Genomic DNA, 25,397 nt, shown 5'->3' on the forward strand with positions numbered 1-25,397 from the left:
GCTAAAGCGCTGGCTCAGGCAAGACCTAAAAAGTTCTGTAGGCAGGATCCAAACTGTTTTAGACCTATCTCATTGTTAGATTTTTCAGCCAAATTACTGGGTAGATTTTTATTGCAGAGAGTAAAGGATTGAGCTGAGGCAAATAACATTCTTTCTGGTGCCCAATACGGTTTCCGAAGGGGACTGGGAACCATGGAACAATGCCTCAACTTACATCCTATAAATACAAAATACACTAAAGCTAGGCAGGCACCCCGTACATGTGCTTCATGGACATGGAGTAGTGCGTTTGACCTAGTGAACCACAATAAGCTTTGGAGATGTATGTCTGATTTGGGGGCCCAGAATGAATTCATAGCACTGCTCACTTATGTGTATAGTAGGTTCACAGCAAAGGTATGATACAGTAAACAGGGGGAAGTAACCAGCCCCTTTATTATTGGTAGGTAGGTAATACAAGGGTGAGTTTTTGCACTATTTCTCTTTTACATCTATATCAATGCCCCCTTGGTGATAAGTAATGCAAAGCAGAGCTATGGGCTGCTTTCCGTTACTTTCAACTGATTTTTCAGTGACACGTTTTTTGCTGGAAAGTAAATTGTGAATAAGAGGATTTGTGTTGATTTGAGCCACGTTTGTGACACAAACACAGCGCAACATCTTAGTAGTAAATATTTCCCTATGGCCCATATTTACAAAGGTGCCACGCAACCCAGTTCAGCACCCAAAGTTGCTGTGCTGTGTTGCATGGCAAGGAGAGAGCAGGAGAGCACCATATTTACAGAGAAATGTCACTCTCCTTCCCTCTCTAGCGCTAGTGAAGAAATTTGCTACTGAGCTACACACACACACACACACACCTTTGCGCCATAGTGAAAGGGTGTGTGTGTGAGTCTAGCACAGGTTTTGTACTGGACGGGTACCCTTCCAGTGCAAAATACTATGACTAGATAAGTTTTAAACTTTTCTTACTTGGTATGTGTTTGTGCAGTGCAGCACACTCGCAAATTCTGAAAAGAAAGGAGAAATGAAAACATTCCTAATTCTTGCTTTCGAGCAGTGTTTTTTTATGGTGCAAAACTCTGTCTACTAATGTTAGCAGATAAGGTTCTGTGTTAAAAAGCATGGGTGGTTGCATGAGAATGTCCATGTATCACCAATGTAATACACCCTTTTTGCTTAATAATGCAAAGCAGTGCTTTGTGTGGTATGCGTTACTTTTCCTTACAAACCAACGTAAACATCAATTTGCAATGGTTTGGAAATCCCCCAAAAGGTTTTGCATCAAGTTTGTGTTAAAAAAGTAAAACAAACCCAATAGAAAACCTTTGTGAATCTTGGCCCACATGTCTTCTAAGTCAAGAACCACCAATTCATCCTAACCGGATGAACTGGTGGACATCATCTCTACACTAAACACTAGAAGTCATTAATCAGGGCACTCATTTTATTCTTTAGGCAGCTTAGGGCTCTTTTATTATTTTGGACAATTATCCACAAAACCAATGCTAAACAAACTCTGACTGGACTCTCACTAAATGTAATGTTGAAAGTCAAGATTAAGGCTCAAAAAGAAATGAGCAGAGGGGGAGTCTTTTGGTGATTCCTGGTAGGACCTGTGCAGTGACTTGACATTAGATATCCAACCGACTATCACATATCCTTTGAGAACCATCGTAAGGTAGGACTGTTTTGAAGAGCACTTGAGGACACATTAGCCTGACACCTCTAATTCACATCTTTCTTTTGTCCTCCGACTGATCTCACCTAATCTTTATCTATCCTGATCGACCTAATCTAGCTTTTTATAATGTAACCAAATAAACCTAACCTAACCACACAAAGATAAACCTAAACAAATCCTAAACAAATCAAACGTAACCTACCCTGAGTTAACATAATTTAACCTATTATAATATAACCTAACCTAACCAAACCCAACATAACTCAATCTAAGACAGGCATTGCCACCTCTCCCACAACTGCCTCCTCTCTCTCCCCTTTCATTGTAGCTATGCTCCATTTAAATATTCAAATTTTCAGTATATAATTGTCAGTTAACCCATTTGTCTCCTACTACTGTGTACAGTTGGCCAAATAACCTTGGAAGATGCCTAGCACACTTCCAGGAGATATAACAGACAAGGTAAAATATACTAACACCCTCTACAAATTCTTGCTCACTTCCAGGCCCTTTATTGAATATCTCTAAATTAAATGTATCCTTAACTGTAGTGCTTCTTTCATGTTTCATATAGTCTATAGCTAAGTGCAACTACCCTCATTTCTATACATGATACATCTGAGTTTGTCATCCCTCTGCATTCTTGCCAATAATATTCGCCTCCTGTTGGCTTCATCCTGTGAATTTATGACCCAAATTGCTCCCCAGCAGAATCACCCTTCACTCCATGTTACTATTGATTTGTTCCAACAATTGCAGTCCTAAATACCCCAGACCTCATTTCTCATTTTTAGCTATGATGTCAATTATGATGACATATCTCATTCAAACTTGTAGGCTGATCTGGTCATCTCTCTTCAAAGTCAAAATCCGTTATAAATCCCCACAATGTAGAGAAACCTCTCTCTCTTGAAAAAGTTGTACAGTTTCACTTCCAATCCTTTTAATCCTTTTCCCAGTATGAAGGGCATCGACTTGAAAAGAAAGGTAACATATTTCAAATATTCCTGAAATGCACTGTCACTTTTCAATTAACTTACCTGTGTGGGGAGGATATTAAATACTGGAGATAGGCCCTCACCCACATGATATTGCATACTTTATCAAAATGGAAGTCGTTGGCAGGAAAGTTTTGCTCTAATAGTACAGCCCACGCAAGTGGGCTCCTTCCCTCTGTCACACATACACCGATCCATCAAACCTGAACCCAATTATCAATCTGGGAAAGGCCTATCAAAAAGAACAGCCACAGGAGGGTAGTGTCTTTGCAACTTGCTCAGTGCAAGAGAAGACCAGCTAAGACAGCTCCTGTTGACCAGACCCGCTTCTGCAACCCTGGTATGACTTTTTAGGTATATAGGCCATGCAGTGACCTTGTTCAATTCCTGTCTGTCTTTTCCTCATCTGCTAGAGGTGTTCCCTTGATTCTTGCTTGGCCCTGTTTTGGATCCCTCTCCTATCCCTCATTCTTTTGGCTCATTTTCACTCCAGATCCAGTAAAGCTATCTTTAAAAAAAAACATTTTTAATTTTTTTTATTGAATAATATAACAAAAAGCACAACAGGACACAGTGAAGCTATCTTTGAAGATACTTTCTGACTGATTACGCTGAATTGCGCTTAATCAAGCTTTAAAACATTCTCCAAGGGATGTATCGCCAGTTGTCTGAAGTTGCTGCTGGGGATGCAGATTATCAGCAACAGTGCATTGTGGATCAGGTAGTTCTCTTAGGAATTCTGGCAGTAGGTATAGGCACGAGTAACCAAGAACACACACTTACATTGCATTACAAGGACATTTTACACATTATCCCTTTTGCTCATGTCAGCTCACTTGCATCACTGCTATTTCTTACCCCGGGGTATGGAGGTTCCATGCTGTTAAGTCTGATGGTCTAATAAGTAGAAGTCTCTCAAGGGGGTAGGTAAGCACCTCTTTGGATCCACTCCAGGGGCTGTATCTGTCCCTAGCTGTAGAACAGGACAACCCATCAACATACTAATCGTTTTTGTTGTTCACGAGTGTCCAGATCTCGCTGGTTCCCAGTACACTGATATGTGTAAGGTTAGATATATGTTTTGGTCTGTTTCACTGCTCCTTTATAATGAGTTTCACACTATAGAAATGCCACTTACATACATACATGTGTCTCCTGTTCACATGGTTAAGACCAAGGGGCTCAATATTCAAATCCTTCTGGACCAATTCAGTCAAGATGTTTCTACACTGTTATGTGCCTGTTATTTCAACCTCATTCACCAGGACTGTGAATGTAATTTGATACTGATCAAAAGATACCACAAAATGATAGGAATATACAACTTTCCATTAACGGTAAACACATGCTTTCTCACGTGCATACTTTTCAATTAAAGAAGTGTTCATATTGTGCCAATGTGTTTTTTTAACATAGCGAGTGTTACATGGCTTCATAGATATCAGATGGAACAAGAACATTTCACAATTGACAAGTCCTGCCCAAATGTGGAAGATATGCCCAGAATTGAGAAGTGTCCTCTTTATATCACCACAATATAAAACAAGGCCTTCGATATACGTGACCATTTCTCCTAATTGTAACTTAATGACTTTGAAACATTATCATTTTCAGCCGATAAATTAATCTTCCTTGGCTAAATTTTGTCTTCTGTACTTTGTGTTTACAAAAGCTTAACATTATTTGGTAAATCACTGACAATTCAGAACCAGCAACGATTCATCCCACTTATCGAGCACTTTGGCCCTGAGGAAGTCTCACATCTTTGGAGACCAAAAGTGTTGGATGTGTACAACATGATTACAGCAAAACAAATGTGAAATCAGCTGTTATGTTTCATTGGAATACAAAGAAATTGTGAAGAGAAACTAAGGGACTGATCTATATTTTGGCAGAGAGGAAACTCTGTTACAACGGTTATGGAGTTCCCTCCCCGCCAGAATTAACTTCTGCTCACCCGGTTTAGAGTCGAGCGAAGCATAGTTTTGATGACAGCATAGACTACTCCGTCTCTGCTGTGGTCAAACCACTCCAAACAGCCCAACGGAGTAATGGCCATCGGAGGTTTAACTATTTGTCCTCCCACCTAATTTAGATTGGTTGACATACATCTGATTTTTTGTGCCTGTCAAAGAAAGGAAAAACCCTGCGGTAAGAGGCATTGAAAAGTGCTCAATGTCCCCCTTACCATGAGAGGAAGTTCCCAAAGTGAGGGAGGAGTTGTTCAATTTATCCCCCCCCCCAAAAAAAAATCCTGCTTTGGGATTTTCTTTTTGAAAATAACACTTTATGTAAGTATGTGGTATGGCTCCATCATGTTGACAGAGTCTTCCATCAAACTTACAATGCATTATGTTCTGCCCGCTAGATTTAGAGTTGGGCAGACAACAGGTTCAATGATGTGATGTCCAGTTGGGTTCAGAAAAGTGCTGGATTGAAGTTGAGATTTGAAATGCTGTTTCATGCATAATGTTTGTGTTTATGAAGAGAAATGTCCTTACTGCAAAAAGTTGAATTTGGTTGCTTGATTCACCACAATTTAACCCCTTAACCGCAACCCCAATTCTTCTGAACTGCAGGAGAATTAAAGAGTGGGCGGGGCTGCGTCGGCCAACAGACGTGTGCAGCACCAGGGAGGTAGTGCTTGCGTCTGCCGTTGGCCGACGCAAGCACCGAACGGGTTAAGATTCAGGGCTAGCTACTGAGTTGCTTGTATTAAATGGTGATTTGTCTATTAGGTTTGTGGTGTCGTACTGGGAAGCTCTTGATTTTCCACTGGTCGAGAATTCTCTTTCTGTGAGTATTGTCATCAGGAGGTTCTTATTCCCCATTTCCCCCCTAGAGTGATCGGTTACTTTGAATTTTTGTTTAGTGGACCATACAGTCATATTGTTTATTTTTGAAAATTGGCTGATGCGAAGCTGATTGCCGTTGTGTGAGAACTGCTTTGAGGTGCTGTGAGTTACGTCATAAGGTGCTTCACTGATATTGTTCGGTTAGTGTGACTGCCGTACTGGGATCGGTCATTACATCAGTGGGTGCTGTACTGTGAGTGGTAGGAACAGTGGTGTTGTCCTGAAGTTCGATGTTAGTGTTGTGGCATACTTCATTGTGATTTATTGGGATTTGCTGGTTATTTCAATTGAAGTATATTGATTTTGTGTTTCACCACATACAGAGCATACATGATTTCTTTAAAAAAATTGAGAACCTTGTTTAGTGATGATGTAAGAATACCTGTCTCTGAGGATGAGGGATACTCATCAAGAGGGCAGCCTGCATTTGCAACAAACAATGGAATAAGATCAAAGAAAATGAAGGGTCCTTGCAGATTCCCGTATATGATACCTTTAACCTGAGAATAACTAAGAACTTGTGTAGTGAAGACAGGGTTTTATGTGCACACATTGCTATGTTAGCATAAGCGCTTTAGAAGTTAAACGCCATCTTGCCACTTTGCTGCTTTTGCACATGACACTATAGGTAGCTGTTATTACAAGTAAAACTGCTTGCTTGCTTTTTCTTCACATGAGAACGATCGGTTGTGCACATCCCTAGACGAGCACCGCGACCTTAGTCTGAACATTGTGTGAAGAAACCGTCAAGGTCAAATAACAATGTATGCTGTTGAATTCAGGTTGATCGGCCCACGCTCTAGACACAACAAGCACACAGCTGCAATTATCTGAAACTCGAGTGCCTTTAATATTGCATTTGCATGCATGATTCAGGCGCTTGGAGAAAACTTTTCCAGACACAGAGAGCAGAGCTGATCCTGTGATATGATTCACCTAAGCTGATCTTTGAGGTATGGGGATCCCCATTCAAACCTAGAGACCTTCTATTAGTATATAAAACTAACTTACTAGCCAAGGGAGGGTGGATCAGAAGGTAATATAGAACCTGTTTCCACTATCATTATAATATGATTTCTCCCTACATTTTCTATGGAATTGTAACAATGCTGATGGTTTTATGTCTAATCATTTGTCTGCCTATGTTAGCCAAAGTACATTTTAAACTTTTTTGTGTCTCTGATTGCTCTTGTTGTGGACTGATATGAGAATAATAACGAAAAGGTGTTTCTGATTCCCACCATTCCTGAGAGTACTCTAAGTCGCCTGTTCTGGGTTGTCTAATTGGTAGCTTCGAGATGATAGGGAGAACGAATGAGACACTGATGCTAGTTGGATAGGGGTTCTGGGTACTGAGGTGAGTTTTTTGGTACACCACAATTCACTGAGGTCCTGGTTTCCTATGCATAGTTCTGTACATGAGCAGAATCCATGCAACACTTGAAACGAGTGTTGTATGAGATGAAAGGCCTGGCCCAAATGCTCAATATGAGGAGTTGAATGCAAGGGAGCATGCTGCGCATGTGAACGAGAAGGAGACATATCAGACCAGGGCAAAGAATAAGGGACATAGTTGAATGGAAGCAAGGTAAGATTTAGAACATTGAGATGTATCCTGCAATAACTAGAGGATGAGCAGAGAGGAAGAAACTATGAGATGGGGATGGTATTGAATAAAAGAAAGACAAAACTAGTAATAGTGACTCAAGTGTTGATTTTTTTGATGATCTGTTGAATTCCAGACCACCGCTGTATAACACTGCTCATCAGGCTGGAGAGAACTAATAGACCTGAGGGTCCACAAAGCCCACTGACATTGGTCCGAGTGTGCTTGTTGAATAGGGTCTCCCTGAGGGAGGTTTATCCCTTGTTTCACCAAAATTGCCATTGAGAGTCCCTATTACTACTGTCATTATCATAGTTGCAGGTACATTCACAGTTACAACTATTCCTGCTAAATCACGTGCTTGTGCTACCATAGATCTAGTAGTGAGAAACCAAACAGGAGCAACTCTCATCATGAGTATGCCTTCTGTAGAGGTTAAGAAAAGCCCTGTGCCACAAGTCTCAGAGAGCAATGCCTCTTCAAGGTTCTTAGAAATGTTGAGACTAAGTGCAGAATTTAAGGAAATTATCAAGAGAAATCTTAAGTTGGGATTCATTGATGAGTACAATGAAGAGCTTCTTGTGCTGAGCAAGGAAGGTACCTGGTGTGCTTGTGAAACTCACAACATTTTAAAGGGTATAGCCACTGAGTTTGGGGTTGATTTGTCTAAAAGTTAGAAACTAAAGAAGAATTTCGCGATGTTCATAAGTGAGAAAAAAGAAACTCTCAACCTACAAATGCCTTGACTGCAATTACACCTACGGGAATTAGTTGTTAACATTCAAAAGTGGAGTGATTTTCAAAAGATTAACGATTGGTGGCTCAAAGAAAAGAGGAAAAAAAAGTAAAGAAGATTTTGGAGACCCTAGGGGTAGGGTGTCCAAAGCGACACAAAGGTCAAAACTTACCCACTGAGTGATGTGCATGGTGGTGTGTATGTACATGCACCATGCAGTCATGGTGGTCTTTTCACATTTACAAAGCAAGTTCCAAACCTGAAAAAAAATGTTGGTACACTAAGGTTGAGCGGTTTGTGAAAATTTCAAAGGTACTTTGGGAGGATTTGAATACATTTTTTGATATTGTCATCCCTAGTGATTTGTGGGCTGAGGGCAAAGTGTCAGTGCAATGGCTGCCTGATGAACTGCCAAGAGTTACTCAAAGAAATTCCCCTTCTCCTGTTGTCATGGATAAATATATATTCAGGCGATTGCCTTTTTTAAAACCTACAGTTCCACCGAAAGAGATTGATTGATTAAAATATTAAGAACTACCCAGTCTAAGTAATCTGTGCATGCTTATTATGAATGGCTGATGCAGGTGTTCCGGCAACACAACGACGTTGATAATCCAGAAAGGGGAAATCTCAGTAATTTTGTTTCTCAGTTTATTCTTGGTTTGCGCCCAGAGATTAACTTGCATATTCAGCAGAATGCAATTTGTTGGCAGTTAATGCCTCTGGATGAGATCTTGTGGTATGCAAAGTATTGCAGTGATGATTTGTAAGCGAGACAGAGGAAGATGCGGGAGAAAATCATTTTAGCTCTAACACAATTAGCACAAAAGTATTTCAGACCGGTCCGTATGTGGCAAATGAAGGTTACGGTCCTTGAGGGTGTACAGAAAGGCAGGGAGTTAGCTGTCATAGGAGAAAGAATGCCAGTCTGCCCAAATTCATAGATTGACCTAGCTATGCTGAAAAAACTACTCTGTGTCCTTATTATAATAGGCTGAGTCCCAATTAAATGCAAAATGATGGTCAGATGTCAAACATGAATGTGATTCCAATGCTAAATGTGCAAATGCAAAGATCTTAAAATGCTTATATGCCCCAAGCCCCACTGATGCAGCATAATATTCCAAATCCAAGGTTTTTTGCAACCCGAGCCCCAAAGTTCAACAAAAAACCTTTACCAGTCCTGACAGTTTCCAATAGTTCCCAGTCTTTATCGGTTGCAGAAATCTCACTTCTGATCAATCTCAATGACAGTGCCTGAGAGGGGAGGCAGATTGCATGCTTGGTGCAGTCATTGCGTTAGATCATAGTGGCCCACATCTGACTGGACAGATGAATGGCTACCCTGTGTCATTTTTGATCAGCACTGGCGCTGGCCGCTCTACTTTAAGAACTGTAGAGGTCCCATCTTACCATCACAGGAAAAAAAATCCAATTTGTAGGTATTTGTTTTACGCATTACAGTTGGCCACTGAAACAGCTGTTGTAAAATGTGCAGTGTACAAGGGTGGAAGTGAATTTGTGACTGCTGGCAACCAATATGCAGATGAGATAGCTACATATTGTACTCTTGAGCCTTGAACATTGAACAGAGATCATTCAGATGTATGTGGAAATAAAGATACCACAAGCCCATTGTTGACTGTCGCTAATACCTCGGAAGATATTAAAAGTTTGCAGGAGGAAGTTCTGGAAATAAAACAAAAATATGTGGGTCAGAGCAGGGTGTAAGAAGAATCAAGATGAGATTTGGGCTGCAACAGATGAGAGACGCTATGTAGTACCCAATTGCTAGACATTTTTGTGGCCCAAACCACATAGGGAGAGATGCAATGGTATGTCTGTTTGAAACACACTGGATTATTCACCATTTCTATGTCATTGCAAAAAATCAATGCCATTAATGTGTCACCTGGCAGCAGTTAAATGCTGGCCGAAAGACAGTCACTATAAGAACCAATATAGGAAGTTCAGGTGATCCTTTCAGTCACATGTAGCTCAACTTCATAGAGATGCCCATATATAAAGGATTCTGTGGCATCGTAGTGGTTGTGTATATCATTTTCAATTGGATGGAAGTGTGCCCGATGAGGAAAAATGAAAGTCTCACTATGGCAAAGCTGTTAATGAAGGAACTTATTTAGGCCCGGGTGGAATTATAATTCCACTCATGATGTTGGCAGAATTTAGTAACTCTGCGTTACATCTGTAATAAGAAGTTCCTGCCAAATTCAGCCAATTGGCCAGCGGCTGAATTATTCTGCCATTCGAACATTGCGATATTAAGGGATATTAAGGGAAAAAAGGCCAATCTGTGTAATGTGTGCTTGCAAGCCAAGCGAGATTTGTTAGCCACTAGCGACATTTCCAATCACCACTGAGCCTTCCAGCGCCATTTTGTGATACCCACTATCGCCAGCAGCCACAGCTACTTCTCCAGTAGATTTTGTACTTGAGAAGCAGCTAAATCGACTAAAAAATACTTTTACGAGTGAATATTCAAATCAAACAAATTGTTCAGGTTGTTTTTTAGTGCGGAAAGCATTTTTTTATTGTTCTTTGTTTTAACGGGCAGGAAGTTCCACAGAAACTCCATCTTCCTCTTCGTGTGTAGAGGCTCCTCCCACTACTTCATAAATCTCTTGGTCATTTTTAATTTGGATTTCAAGGTGAAAGGATCACTCTCTTTGTCTACAATTCCTGGTGCATATAGACTATTGGATTGGATTTTAAGTACTTTGTTTATGCGACATCAGAAGTAAAGTAAAATCTTTTAGATAAGGGTGTTGTTTGATAGAGGACATGCACCAGTATATATTTGTACTTTTATTTAATTTTTTCATTTGATTGTGGTTGTGGTGGGTGGCCTGGAGTTGTAGTAGTGGTCTATTATTTCTTTTGCATTGAATATTTTAGCTTTTACATGTCAAAAAGGTTGCACAGTTTAGTAAATTTTCTCCATGTTTGTTAAATTTGCACTAATCATTTATTTTAGCATGTGGCCTAGACTGCACATGAGCCAACCAGCCAGTACTAGTCATTGGGTATATGAAACAACTGTTTCTGTGGTATATGTTGTTTTAAAACATTCATGATTCAAGTCAGGGATTGCACTGGTTTAAATGCAAAATGTTTTTTTTTTTTTGTATTTAACATTTTGGTGCCGATTCCGATCCGTTAAAAAAATTTACCGTCCGACTCGTATCCGTATTTTTTTACGTACGAATCGTACAAGTACCGTACAAACTGCGAAGTACGATTCGTACGTGAAAAATACATACGAATTGCGTCGGGAAAATGGTCCGAGAGGGAGCCATACATTTTTACGTCCGAATAGCGTCGGGAAAAGTGTCCGACAGGGAGCCGGACATTTTTACGTGCAAATCGTAAAACAGAAGTCCGAGCGCGCAAGTACGATCCGTACCGCCCGTCCGAATACACAACTGCATGTAAATTGCCCCGTACGGAGCGAACGCTGTAGCCTACATGTGCACAGGTAAACTTGTGCCCGGATACGTGTCGTACAGACCCCCTCACCCCGCACATGTCAGCACCGTACCCCCGTAAGTCAGCACCGTACCCCCCTCCGCACCGTACCCCAACACCGTAGCACAGCCCCGCACCTGTACGTGCCTCACCCCAGGCCCGTCTCCCAGCCCCGCACCTGTACGCCCCGTACCCCAGGACCGTACCCCAGCCCCCCACCTGTACGCGCCGCACCCCAGGCCCGTCTCCCAGCCCCATACCTGTACGTACCGTACCCCAACACCGTAGCCCAGCCCCGCATCTGTACGCACCGTACCCCAACACCCTAGCACATCCCTGCACCTGTACGCACCGTACCCCAACACCGTAGCACAGCCCCGCACCAGTACGCACCGTACCCCAACACCGTAGCACATCCTCGCACCTGTACGAACCATACCCCAACACTGTAGCCCAGCCCCATACCTGTACGCACCGTACCCCAACACCGTAGCCCAGCCCCGTACCTGTACGCTCCATACCCCAACACCGTAGCACAGCCCCGCACCTGTACGCACCGTACCCCAACACCGTAGCCCAGCCACGTACCTGCACACACCGTACCACACCACCATAGCCCAGCCCAGCCCCATACCTGTACGCACCATGCCCCAACACCGTAGCACAGCCCCGCACCTGTACGCACCGTACCCCAACACCTTAGCACAGCCCCGCACCTGTACGCACCGTACCCCAACACCATAGCACAGCCCCCCACCTGTACGCAACGCACTCCAGGCTCGTACCCCAGCCCCGTACCTGTACGCACCGTACCCCAACACCATACCCCAGCACCCTCACCCAGCATCGCGTATGTACGGACCTTACCTACGCGAAAAAGACTTGTACAGAACCAGGACATTGTAAAACAGCACAAGGAGGGTCAATTTGACTCGCACAACACCACAAAACACGTCAACATGACAAAATACATCTCTATGACTGACCTGGCACATCCAAACAGGCAAACAGAGGCCCTAAATCACAACCACCTCTTATAACACACCCACCACAAATTCAAACCCAGCCACACCCACAAATGGACCAATAAAAAGGTCCCACACACACAGCCCATGAGCCTTTGCAACAGACCCACTGCTGACAGACCCCACAGACAAACAACTGCACCCTACTTACACCTTAACTACACCTTCACTTACACACCTTCACACAACCTCATTCACAAACACCCCCTCTTCACATTCACACACACACCGTCACATTCACACCCACACATCCACAACCATCCACACCCACACCCCACACCATGCCCACAGACAAGAATCCAAAGTTCACAAGGGCGGAGCTGGACCTCCTCGTCAACGAAGTCATCAGAGTCGAGCCACAGCTGTTTGGAACATTGGTCAGACAGACCAGCATAGCCCAAAGCCCAAAAAACAAGCCTGTGGCAGAGGATCGTCGATAAGGTGAATGCTGTTGCGCCCATCCAAAGGACCAGGCATGAATGCCAAGCCAGGTGGTACGATCTGTGCAGGGCAGTCACGAGGAAGATGAACGAGGAATACGCCCAGAGTAACATCACTGGAGGCGGGCTGCCCCGCAGATCCGTACATTACCATCCCTGGGAGGAGAAGGTGATGGCCATGCTTCCGCCGGTGGGAGTACACGGAGTCGAAGGAGTCGCAGAGCCTGGTGAGTACACAAACAACTCACGGAACATGGGGGGAATGCCATCCACACCACAAATACACCAAATGCATGCAAATTCCCCCAAGCCCTCACCGCACACAACCACACTCAAAAACCACGCTCATGCCACTAACGTCTCCATGCCCCATTCACAAATAAAGGTAATGCCATGTCCCAGGCCACACCAACCACAAACCCAAGACTGGATGTCCGAGATGCTGGGAGGGTGGGGCTCACACAACACATTGTGCAACTCCGAAGCAGACACCAATGCCCTCAGCCCATATGGCCTAGGTACATACCCATGCACCATGCCCAATGCACAGGGACTGGCAAAGTACTGACAAGGTAGCTGAAACTTGGCCCTGCTGTATGCAGCACAAGGCCCTTCTGTGACCACTGTACACTCAAACCCCAACTACACAAGCTCAGATATCTGGCACAGGCACTCAAACTCACTGTCATGCCAGCATGCACCATGAGGGGACAGACACATCACCTGGGAGACCCAATGACAAATCACACTACACACAACAGCAGGCCCGGTCACACACCCCCCCTCACACAAGCACACCCCCCCAGGGCAGGCAACGAATTTACCCACTCTCACAATGGACATGTGACACAACAAGACCAATCCATCGCCAAATAAGCATCCGAGCCAAAATTCTACTGGTCAAACACTCAGGAGAACAACCAAACTGTCCTCCGCAACATACCCATCCCCAAGTGGACATTGAGAGGAATGCTAGGCACATCCAACTACCTGGAGAATCTGTGACAACTTGAATATGTATGAAACATGGATGTGGCATGAAACAGCATTAACATTGTCTCTCTCTCACACACAGGGCAATATCATCGACCTCCCCCCAACAATGGGGGGGAACAATCACAGTCCTAGGCTCAGCGTGAAGATGATCCCACCGGCAGCGACGACTCTCACCACTCCGTGGATGACCCCGACCAACCTGGCCCCTCTGGTGCCCAAGCCCCTGCAGCACCTGCGTCAGGTACATCTGTGCCAACCACCACCCCCATTCCTGCCACATCCCAGGAGACACCCAGGAGCCCTGCTCCTACTGAACAACACAGCCAGTCTGACCAGGAGGGTCAAGGTTCTCTGGGCACCCAGGAGAAGGCAGACAACCCCGATAATGCCATCCCTCAGGGGTCCCGTAGACCCGATGTGCCCACGACGGCAGGCCAGGCTCGTGTGGGCAGGGGTGATGGGAGTGGAGGCAGGCGGAGGCGCGAACCTGACCAGCCAGCTGAGGGAACCGGTTTGTTACACATACGCCACATCCTGGACACATACCGGCATGACACCAGGGGCATCAGCCAGGTAGTATCGAGCCTCACAGAGATGAAGGGGACCCTCGACGAGATGAAGAACCTGCAGGCCGAGAACCATGCCAGTCAACAACAACACCAAGGACGGATGGAGGCAAGACTGGCTGAGCTCCTGGCAGTGCAAATGGACATGAGCCGTTCACTCCGTCGGATTGCCGACAACATGGGCAACCCTCCCTGTGACACCAGGCGAAGACCAGCACCAGCCACAGGGAGGGAGGAGGAGGAGGAGGATTCGTCCGACGGAGCATCACAGACATCATCAAGGCCTGCATCTGAGGGTCCTGGGAGGAAGGTGGGTCGTCCACGGAAAAGACCGTGAGAGTCAGCGGACCATCCACATCTCCCAGGTCACCTGGCCTGGCACCTGGCCCTCTGGCGCAACAGCACCACCTCACCCAATGACATTCAATGCCACATGGACTTGCTGGTCACAGTCTGACCAATGATGACCAACACTGTGGTCTGGACTCTGATGACTCCAACTGACAAGGATGCCATCTCCCCCTGTGAACTTTGGATTCTATGCACCCGGTAGAACACCTTACTTCATCCACCAAAAGACTTACCCCACCAAAAATAAATACTTCATTTTGTCATGAGTTGTTGCTGTCATTTGGTATTATTCCCCAACATATGTGTGTGTAAATGTCAAACTATGCCTGAGTGTTGAACTAACTCCACACATCCATACCATGGGATACTAGTCTGGTACAGGACACACATGGGTCACAATGTATCATTCAATGCAGACATGGAGCACAATACTCACCTGTGATGGCCTCAAGCTGCTGAAGGGGTACATGCAATACTGTGCCGACAGACCTATTTGGAAGAGTACCATCAAGGCGTAGAGGTCATGCCTCATTCGGAGGTTCCCGGGGAGGGAGTCCCAGGTATTTGTTCCCAGGTGGGAGAACTATGTCCTCCATGCTGGAGTACGGTGGATCTGAAGAATGGTGGCCAGGTCAAGGTTGGATGCACGGAGATGGCACTACGGGGTCTCGGATGACAGTGGTACAAGGTTGGTGTTGGGTCGGGGTTGTGGCCTGGCTTCTGAGTGTGGGTGGGGAGTCTGAAGGTCATCCTGCAGAACACAGTGATCCATTGCAGCTATCTCTGCTGGACGGTGATGTGGCTGGGGCGCGGGATGTTGCAGCTGAGGTGTGCAGATGCAGCCTGGATATGGACAAGTGTCCTGGGAATCTGGATGTGGCTGCCCCGTAGAGGGCAGGGCAGTATTTGACACGGATGTTGTCGTGGACCTGGGGGATGGTCCTTCTTTCCTTGGAGTGGATCTATCTGGAGATCATGTGCATAATGCAGAGGGTGTTGCAGTCTGAGGCACAGATGCTGGTGTTTACCATGGCAAATGTGAGCAAGCAATCCATGATGCACACCATCTTGTGTGCATGGACACTGGGTGCTTGTGCGGGGCTTCTGCGGGTGGGACACAAGCAGTTGACCCAGCTGTAAGAAGACAATCCTCAGATGTTGACCTCAGTCCTGTACAAGTCCAGCCTCAGGTGGCTGCTGTTCTGCCATTCATTAATGGATCTCATGCAATCTAGAATATTGGAACTGGCAATGTCTGCGCCCTTGGTGAGGGTCATGCAAGGACATGAGGCTCGTGCAATGTGCAGACGGTCCAGCCTGTGGGACGGCGAGGCCGCAACTGTGGCACAGACAAGCTGATGACAGCCAAATGAATGGGTTGATGGAGGAAGGGAGGAGCATCTTTGATGTGTGTGTGTTGCCAAATCAGGAAACTTCGTGTGCCCTTGCTGCAGTGGCTGCAACAGCAGGCGGCATGTCCTGGGAACTATGTCACAATTTCCACACAAAGACTAGGATGTCAGAAAGGACTACTGCAACAGGTGTATGTCAAGGAAGGTGTGACCGGTTTTCAATGGCACACCCAGAGACAAAGGATGCACAATCCCCAAAGATGACTGACACCGGATCATGAAACTGAAGGCCAAGCTGCGCTTAGGAAACACACCCCAGAAGGTGTTGACGGCCCGTTGTTAGGACCAATATACCAAAACACATACACAGCCATGGACGTCATGCCCAATAGAGAATCAAATACATGTAGAACAGCATGCAGGTTGCTAATCTACACATAGACTCATATGCACAATCCTTGACAACCATGCCAGAGATGGCGCATGCACAGTGGCAAGAGACCTGCATTGACAGAGATGAGGCACCTTGGAGGCTGAGGAACACCTTCATTACTCAGGCTCACACCTATGGAAATGCATCAATATTAACAGACTCACATGGTCTTTTGGATTAACATGTGGGACCTACACTGGACACCCCCTTCGCACCACAGATGCTGTCAATCCATGGGAGTGGCACACAAGTGAAGGGGGTGAGCCAAACATCCCCTGCTGCACACGGAGAGGATGCACTTCCCCATTGAGCCTCTCATGGGGATGTCCCACAATATGTCCACCCGTAGCCTCCCGTATATTTCCGAGGGAAGTTGTACACACATAGATGCCTTCATCAAAATCCACAATCCCATAACAGATGACTGTCACGAAGTGTGACTATCAATTCACGTGAGTCATGCTACATGTTATGTGTCCCATGGTGAGTCGACATGTATGCATAGTAACAATACCTGCACAGGAGCAGTGCCCACACATTACAAACAACTACCACACCCAAAAAGCCTTGCTGCAATCCTTACCCAAAGGAGACTAATCACCATGTCCGTGCATGTAACGCTGATTCAGCACACGTTGCATTACTCATGAGGAATAGCAGGAGCACAACGATGCCACGAGCAGACAGCATGCGCAAATACCTGGGTATGAGAGACACACAAGAAGTCAGGAAACACATAGTCATCCGCATGCATGGTCATGTACTCTACATGAATAAGGTTGACACCATGCTAGTTGTCAATTGAGTGTGTCAGCTAAAATGTGTGGAATGACATCAGCACTCGAGTGACACATCAGCACACACCTCAAAGTCACTTCGCATACAGTCAGCTGGACACACATATTGCAACACATGCCACACAAGGCTCGAAGCATGCACACTCAGACCCAGGGACTCACCATTATGAGAAGAAGTTGCGTATGAGCTGACTCCGGATGTCCTCCTCCTCCTCCTCACTTGCCTCGTAACCAAGGCCGTCATCCTCCATGGGTGGATGTTCCTGCTCATCGGGATCCAGGATGAGTGGCACAGCTTTCTCCACTGTCATGTTGTGCAGCATGCAGGACACGAGGAAGATTTTGCAGACCTTCACCGGTGCATATGGGAGGGACCCGCCGGTCTTGTGGAGGCAACGGAATCGGCTCTTCAGGAGGCCAAACGTCCTCTCAATCACTCGCCTGGTCTGCCCATGGGCGTTGTTGTAATGGTGATCTGCAGCTGTTCTTGGGTTGCGGAGAGGCGTCACCAGCCATGGCATGTTGGGATAGCCAGAGTCCCCTACATGGAAACATCATGTAAAGAAGTGGATCAGGAGATGCCGTCAAATACTAAGATACCGCTGAATACTGGACAAACAGAGTCTACCCACCAACAAGACATGCTCGTTCGTTGTGCAGCTGTAGCATCATTTCTGGCACCCTGCTACGCCTCATGATGTAGGCATCGTGTGCTGACCCTGGAAAACGTGCACAGACATGGGAAATCACCATGTTAGCAAGACACACCACAAGGGCATTAATGGAGTGGTAATGTTTACGGTTACGAAAGGCTACATCCTGTGCCTGTGGTGGTCCCAAAGCCACATGTGTCCCATCAATGGACCCAACTACATGGGGCATCCCTCACAGGGCATAGAACTCACCCTTGATACCTGTCAACTGCTCAGGAGTTGGAAAATGGATGAATTCATCCAGGTGCTCCAACATGGCTTCTAAAACATCATCCAGGACACGGCTGAACATGGTCTGGGACATGCCACCCACATCAGCTATGGTCAATTGAAACGTACCGGTGGCAAAGAAATGTAGGGCTGACATCACCTTCATTTTGGGGGTCAGCGCATTTGCATAACTGTGTCGCGGTTGGAGGTGTGGGGCCAGCCTGTTTGTCAGGTCCACAATTAACTGTTGGTTGAATCTGTAGCGGCGTATGCAGTCACGTTCCCTCATGGCAGCCAAGTCTGGTATTGGTCGGGGGAGAGGCGGTGCCCTGCAGAAATTTGGAAGGAATAACGAAGATTGAGTACATTACTACACCAATGTCAATGAACGGAGCACATGTTCAACAGCTAATACACATATGCTACAAACAGAGTCTGGTCTGTACAATACATCCTGCACACGTATGCCAGCCAGGTGATACTCCTACCAAGAGCCAGCTACATACGTGGATTGTCAAGGTCTACATGGCATGCCATGTAAGTAGCTTTGGGCCAGTGTGAGTGAACAGCCAGACACATTACAGGAGTGACATACATCCACATATGTGCATTTGAAGGATGTTATCTCATACAGACAGCTGCCAGCAAGCTAGACGCACAGGTCACATGTCATGGAAAAAGGACAGACCACACACCTTGCCATGAAGGGGTACATGTCAAAAATGATCACACAGACATTGAGACTACGCTGATATGTCCTAAGCTCGCAAGTCCCTGTTCGATGCATACAGACACACGTTACGTGTTATTCCACATGTGTCCTGGTGTGCGTAATAGTGTGACCAACGACCCCGCCACCGCCAGAGCCAACCTTCACGAAGGGATGAAAGAGGTAGCCGAATGGATGAGGAACAGCCGCCTGAAACTGAACTCGGACAAGACGGAAGTCCTCATCCTGGGATCCTCACCCTCCGCCTGGGACGACTCGTGGTGGCCCCCCGCCCTAGGCAGCGCACCCAAACCAACAGACCACGCACGCAACCTGGGCTTCATCCTGGACTCCTCCCTCTCCATGACCAGACAAGTCAACGCCGTCTCCTCATCGTGCTTCAACATCCTGCGCATGCTACGTAAGATCTTCCGGTGGATCCCCACCGAGACCAGGAAGACGGTCACCCAGGCCCTCGTCACCAGCCGTCTGGACTACGGCAACGCCCTCTACGCCGGAACCACCGCCAAACTCCAGAAGAGACTCCAGCGGATCCAGAACGCCTCAGCACGACTCATCCTGGACATCCCCCGTCGCGGCCACATCTCCGGACACCTGAGAGAACTGCACTGGCTCCCGGTCAACAAGAGGATCACCTTCCGACTCCTCACCCACGCACACAAAGCCCTACACAACCAAGGCCCAGGATACCTCAACAGCCGCCTCAACTTCTACGCACCCAATCGCCAGCTTCGATCGACCGGCCACGCCCTTGCCGCCGTCCCCCGCATCCGCAGAGCCACCACGGGGGGACGGTCCTTCTCCTACCTCGCCGCCAAGACATGGAACTCCCTCCCGACCCACCTCCGCCTGACCCAGGACCACCTCGCCTTCAGGAAGCAGCTCAAGACCTGGCTGTTCGAGCAGTAGCGGACCCCCCCCTCCCCCAGCGCCTTGAGACCCTCTGGGTGAGTAGTGTGCTATATAAATGCCTGATTGATTGATTGATTGACATGGGCATCAACACACAGACACTTGTTGGATGCAGCTACAGCAGATGCCATTGACGGAACACCAACAGCAAGATCATGGAAACACATGACACACACATGACATAGTCACATCGGGGCACGCTGGTAGTGAGATGTCAGGTGTCATCATCCGTGTACCTGGCATCAGGGGATAGTTGCGGGTGTTGGTGACTGTGCCATGCCAGTGATGCAGTGCTTGACAAGTTTGAACTACATGCACACATGTAAAAGGTGTGAAGGAGAAGTGCGCCACATAGTGCCCCATCACACATGACATGTGTACACAGGTCATCACACAACTATTGGGTTAAAACATGAGGAGACATGTGCCAGCTCACTGCCTGACATACCTAGGCCCTACACATGAAGCACTGCACTGACAATGACTTGATGTCCATCCTTGTGCGAGTCTGACACCTCCATTCCTTTCCTGTGTGCCTCCTATCACCAGTGTGAGCTGTGAAACGCACCGTACACACGCTCTGAGGGCGTGTGTACGGTCGTATCACTATATGGGTTTTGGGTAGGAGTACGCTTGTGTGTACGGACCGTACACACGTACGTGTACACACTGGTCCTACCCCTATGGGAGTGTCGCCGTAGGCGTCCGCCATAGAGATACGGCTCGTACCCGCCTGTGTAGGGCCCGTAGCACTATGGCAGTGTTGCCGTAGGCGTACGCCACAGTGCTACGGGCCGTAGCCGCGTGTGTAGGGCCCGTAGCACTATGGCAGTGTTGCCGTAGGCGTACGCCACTGTGCTACGGGCCGTACCCGCGTGTGTACGGCCCGTAGCACGATGGCGTACGCCTACGGCAACACTACCATAGTGATACGGACCCTACACACGCGTGTACGGCCCGTATCACTATGGCGTACGCGTACAGCAACACTACCATAGGGATTCGGACGCTACACATGCTTGTACGGACCGTATCACTATGGCGTACGCCTACGGCAACACTACCATAGTGATACGGACCCTACACACGCATGTACGGACCGTATCACTATGGCGTAAACCTACGGCAACACTACCATAGTGATACGGACCCTACACACGCGTGTACGGACCGTATCACTGGAGTAGTGGTGCCCTAGGGGTACGTGTAGAACGCACCGTACCTGTGTGTGGATAGTGAAATTACATAGGGGACACATGAGGGACAAGTATAAGGGCCTAAATGCATGCTGGTTGTCATGGAGACCGAGTTTCCAGTTCAAAATTTTTCATCAGGTGGCCAGCAAAAGTCGGTTGGAGACAATATACTATGTTGCAAAGTGGTTTTTGACTTGATATCATGCTCACATTTTGAACCATGCAAAGGCCCTCACTGGGGTAGGTTTAAAGGGATTGGAGGAAACGTAGGATGCAAATGAGATTGACCAATCACTCTGTACTCCTGTAAATGAAACAGCCCAGCAAGGCAGATATAAGGCAGCCAGGACCCATGAGAGAGCACTTGCCTGCACAACCTTTCATTCCACACCACTGCTGCTGCTTGTGATTCCTCTGGCACCATGTCCAGGTCTGTGGAGAGGGCCCAGCCTTTCACCCAAGAGGAGAATGAGGCGTTGCTGGACGTCATCCTCCCACAGTACCCCTGCCTGTATGGGAGACCAGGGGAGCAGGTGAGTGCTGACTCCACTAGCTTTGACTGTGCCCCTTTTTTGTGTCTGTCACTTCTGGCATTGTGTCCAGGTGTGACAGACATGCAATGTTGTTCATGGTGGGTCCCAGGGGGGGGGAATGCCTTATGTCTCCCATGCAGAGCATGATGTGGTTCATATCTGCACTCCTCACTTGCATTGTGCTTACTGTGACTATCACTGCATGGTGCATGCCACATTTAGCCTGGCTAATCCTCTTGGGAATGTTGTTTCTATAGTCTTGATGTGATTCTGTGGTCCCCCCAGTGTGACAGGTGACTGTACCCACAGATGTGTGTGAGTTGAGTGTACCTGTGGTGAGAGTGTCCAAATGATGTGTACGGGCCCTGGACATTGGTGTGTGTGTAAGTCCACTGTCATGTGGGTGAGTGTCTATGTGGAGTGTTGCACCCCAGCTGCATGGAGGATGCATATGCCCTACCCATATGATGTGAGCAGGGAGCTGTGCTGTATGTCTGACGTGCGAGCTAGCCCCACACCTGTGACACCCCCAGTCAAGTGGCACATGTGCAGAGTGAGGTTTTTACCCGCAGTTGCCAATTGCAGATGATAGGTCTGTGCCTGTGTGTGTCTGTGTACTCCGCTGAGGTTGCGTGAGTGGCCTGGGGCATGTAACTGCTTTGAGGTGCTGGCCATAATCCTGGTGTTGCTTGTGATGCACAGTGTGAGCTATGATCAGTGATTTTGTCGCACCCCTCATGCCACCTGTGTACTTTCAATGCCACGTAGTGCTTTTGGCCTTCCCCAGAGGATAATGTCCCTATGACAAAGGTGCAATGAGTTGGCTGCATACTATGCCCTGTTCAAACAAGCCAAATTGTTCTAATGTGTGTCTCTGTGACATGGAGCAGGTGTATTGATGTTGTCTCACTTTGTCATCCTCACAGGTAGCCGCCTACGCTAAGGGGGAGATATGGAAGCGGGCCGTCAGGGCCGTGAGGTCAGTGGAGGGTCGCAGTCGGCGCCTGGCCCAGGTGAGGAAACGCTGGCAGGATATCCGGTGCTGGACCAGGAGGATCGCCCGGGTCCTCCTGGGGGACTCACCTGCAAGCAAACACGGCGGGCGCCAGCGCCTGACCCACCAAATGAAGCGTGTCCTGGCGGTGGTCTTCCCTGACATGGATAGGCGGCTACAGGAGAAGCAGCAGCAGCAAGGGGGTAGGTACATGTGTGTTTGTTGTGTGTCACCAGCTTTTGGAAGTGCTCAGTCGCCTGGATACACTGCCAGGGTTTATATGTGCAGTGCATATCCTCTTCTCCCAAGTCACCCGGTGCTGTTCTTCCTCCCTTCCCCTCCTTGACATGTGTTCCCTGGTCTGTGTGTAGTCACTCTTGCCCAAGGTAATCTAGGCTGCCAGTTAATCCAAGTGCCCAAAGCTTGCAGCATCATGTGTGGGGGTGGTCTGTGACATGTGTTGGGACCTTGCCTCTGCCCTGTCCAGTTCAGTCATTTTGGGGTCCATGATTGTTGGCACTGATGCTGAGTCTCAACATAGGAGTGTGAGGCTTGAAATGAACAGACTTGCAGCACGCATGACCGATGTTGTGGCCTCAGACATGATGTGCATGAGGGGGAGATATGCATAGTGCGGGGACGGTTGCTCCTGTTGCAGTCAGATCTATCCAGGACCATGGAGCAGTGTGGCTGCTACAGTCCCCTGAGACACCTTTTCCTAGGAATCATGTGTGTCATCCAACACTGTGGACATTCTCTGTGTCTTCAGCATAGGTTGGTAGGTGGGCTCTGTGGCATTTTACCCTGGCCTCATTTGTATTTACGTAAAGTGTGCTACATGTGTCCACTGTACAGGGTGACCCAATGTGGCTTGTGCATACTCACTGTGGCCGGTGCCTGTGTGTCTCGGTACAACTATCTGATGATGGTTGTTTGTCAATAATATGTGTGGTCAGCCCCACGAGGGGTAGTTAGAGTGCACTTTGGATTTCATGGAGCCCATTTTTGTGATCCCAGATGAAGAGGTGTAAGTTCTTCCTCTGTCTCAATCACATAGTCTCAGGTAGGGGGAAGGTCTGTGCGGCCAAGGCCTACATGTCCAAACCTTATGTCTCCTTTCCAGGTCTGGCCTGTGTGTGATGACAGTCTGAACAGACACTCAACAAGTATTGACCCAGCTATGTTGTGCAGGGTTTAATGTTTGTGCTTTGCAGCATGTGTCTAAAGTTAAAAGACATGGTTCCTGCTCATCCTTTTTTGGCAACGGTGTGTGGTCCAGATGCTGTGCCCGACTGTCCACAGACACTTGCTTCTCTGTATAATTCGATATCAAGTTATTTGCTGTTGTGTCATGCTCTCCATTGTTTCCAAGTGGCATGGTGGGTCAACCAAATGTGTAGTGCAGGGCCTACATATGTGCGTAGTATTGTAGATGTAACTCATGATGCTTTTCATGCTATGCACTGTGACCTATGTAGTTTGGACTCATGAGTCATATGTATACAGGTGTCTGATTATTTCCTGTCTCTTCACCTTGCCCACAGCATCGGCGGGGGACACCGAGGGAGACACCGGCACGGACGTGGAGGAGGGATCCAGCACCGGTGCCACCAGTGCTGGGGAGTCTGGCGCAGCAAGTGGCACGGAGGGCGAGGGGAGTCAGGCGGAGGACCTGTCCAGTCCCAACACCGACTATGATGCTGACGGGTCCGAGGCTGAGCTCCCAGAGGGGTGGAGGCTGTTCCCACAGCTGAACGCAGCACTCTATCTCTCGCCGCCCCCTCCATTCCCATCACCGCCCTCCCACTTGCTCAGGTCCCTTCTGTCCGTGCTAGGCGACAACATGTCTCCTTCGTGCCAGGCACCGCACCCCCTGCCCCTGTCTCCCCTGCTGCCGTCAATGCCGAGTCTGTGGACATCCTGCGGCAGTTGCAGGTTGGTCAGACATTGCTGCTTAATGTCCTCCATGGCCACACCAGACTGCTGACACAGATGGTGTCGTACATGGAGGCAATGTCAGCAGCGATGTCTGACCAACGGATGTTGCTGAGGTCCATGGACTCGTCACTGACGGCATCAGTGGGTCTCCTGCAGCGCTCCGTCCCCCCTACCCCTGCACCATCCACACTTCCCACTCCCATGCCTGTCCCAAGCACACCCAGACATCCCCATGCACGCACCCCACCAGACACAGGCATCACACCAACAGGGAAGGCCAAGCGCACACCTCCTGTCACGCACACACAGGGGGAAGTAGGCACACCCACTGGGTCGGGGGGGGAACGGCAGCCACGCAGCCACAGTGGGAGTCTGTAGTCCTCACGACCCACTTCCTCCAAAACCACTCCCCTTAGCTCCCCTGCTCAACAGTCAGACAAAGAGTCCTTCATGGCCAGTCTGTCCCTCAGCCCCAGTGTGACACCACCGCGCAAGCGGTCGAGGAAGTCCCCGGGCAGGGGAGTTGAGTCCCCCCCTGTCCACACCCTCCCCCAGTAGCGCTGCAACCCATCCCTCCGACCCCCCCCTCCTTGGGCCTGTGGTTCCTTCGGGTGCAGGGGAGACGCTGGAAGACCTTGCGACCGTGTGCAGCGCCATCCTAACCACCACTTTTGGCGCTGCCCCACCCCCTGTGGTGGAGTCATCCGTCCCTGCACCCACAACACCTACCCTTGCCCCTCCTGTCCCTGTGGTGCCTGATCCTCCCCCCCCACATGATGCCCCCCCCCTGTGGATGAAAAGGAACTCTGAACTGTGCAGGCAAGCTAGGGGAGACGCGTCCCAATG

The sequence above is a fragment of the Triturus cristatus genome, chromosome 8 (genome assembly GCF_964204655.1).
Source record: "Triturus cristatus chromosome 8, aTriCri1.1, whole genome shotgun sequence".
Taxonomy (NCBI): domain Eukaryota; kingdom Metazoa; phylum Chordata; class Amphibia; order Caudata; family Salamandridae; genus Triturus; species Triturus cristatus.